Source organism: Austrofundulus limnaeus, unplaced genomic scaffold (genome assembly GCF_001266775.1).
Source record: "Austrofundulus limnaeus strain Quisiro unplaced genomic scaffold, Austrofundulus_limnaeus-1.0 Scaffold398, whole genome shotgun sequence".
Taxonomy (NCBI): Eukaryota; Metazoa; Chordata; class Actinopteri; order Cyprinodontiformes; family Rivulidae; genus Austrofundulus; species Austrofundulus limnaeus.
Window position 1 is genome coordinate 496,905 of NW_013952800.1, and position 1,917 is coordinate 498,821.

The window sequence follows — 1,917 nt, forward strand, 5'->3', positions numbered from 1 at the left end:
CACACACACACACACACACACACACACACACACACACACACACACACACACACACACACACACACACACACACAGTATATTAGGGGTGCAACAATACATGTACCCGTATTGAACTGTACCGAACCGTATCGAATCGTATTGAACAGTGCTGTATGGAACAATACAGATTTTTAAAATTTACTTTATCAACTTGTCTTCTGAAGATGCTCTGTGTTGAAGTATCAGTGGATCTGTGTTCGACTACTCCACCTAGGCTGCATTTTTGAGAGCATAACCACTGAGAAACTTGCAACATTTAATTAAAAAAACTGTACTTTTGAGGTTAAACAAATGCTCATAAATAATATAAACAAAAGTTAAAAAGGGCATGGAAATTTCTCTTTTTTGTATCGAAAAAATGTCGAACCGTGAGACTAAAGTATCGAACCGAACCTTGAATTTTCTGTATCGTTGCACACCTAATATGTGTGTGTGTGCGTGCGTGCGTGCGTGTGTGTATTTAGTTAATTTTTCTTGATGTTCCCTTACAACAACACTGTATAATGGTGGAAAATATTGAAAAGAATACTTTCTTTTATTATTGTAAAATGCTTTATTTAACAACTGAAGTTATAGTCCTAAAAGTCCCTAGCAGCATTATCAGTTAACAATGCAACTCATTTGAAAGTTAAAAATCATTTAAAATATATATTTTCAACATTTCATTGGGATTTTTTATTTGAATAATTATTTTAATTTGATCTGAGTGTCTTGATTGGCGTGTTTGCCTTACTGCTTGTGTAAACTGATGAAGCTGTTAGCTGTGAGGCACCCGCACAGTCTGGGGATTTGCACCGGCCTCTATTTGCCATGCCAGCAGGCCAGTGACCAGTGCTGTCCCAATGCACAGCTGCTGGTGGAACTGGTGCAGTGGTCACTCTGTTCCTCTTCACAGCTATAGTATTAGTATGTTATAAACCAGCCAGTTTAATTCAACACATAAATAATAGTTGCACTTTCGCCATCACTGTCCCCCCCGTCCCCACCGTTCCTCACTGTCTCCACTGTCCCAATGTCTTCATTCTCTGCCTCATAGTCTCCATCATCCTCACTCTCTCCTTGCTGGGTTGCAAGCTACTCATTTTATTCATCACTAAATCCTAATTCATCCTCACCACCATCTATAGGAGGAAGCTCTCGTTTGGTGTTCTTCCATAAGAAACTATAAAACATTGATGCATTCATTTTGTAAATGGAAGAAAAGAGTGTCAAACATGTAATATGGAAAGGATTCACAAAATGCATTCTTATAGCAGATTCTAGAAGATCAGTGAGTGCCTTCAACATTTTGTGTTATAGAATGGTAATTTTAATAATACAGTGTTACCATATGGCAACATCCACATTTTAACAGTTAAAAATCATTAAATGATCAAATGCAGTGCAATAAACCACATATGTGACCTATCACATCAAAACGAGGATTAAGTCTAAGAGTTGTCTGTGGAGAAAAAGGCAGTTATAGTGTTTTGATTAAAACGCTTGTAAAAATTACATTTTGTCTAAATATAACAAATAAATGTTATCAAAGTAAAATTTCAATGAACAGTCTTAATTGTTATCCTAAAAAAATTTCTTTGATGCACTTTTTTGAGCATTAGTACGACGGAGTATTAGGGCCACATTACGAGTTTTTATTATTATTATTATTATTATTACGAGATTAAAGTCGTAATATTATGAGATTAAAGTCATAATCCATCCATCCATCCATCCATCCATCCATCCATCCATCCATCCATCCATCCATCCATCCATCCATCCATCCATCCATCCATCCATCCATGGTGTGAAGCGGCGAAGCGGCCAGGATGAGGCTCAGTGTCTCCAAATCCGAGGCCATGGTCTCGAGCCGGAAAAGGGCAGAGTGCCTTCTCC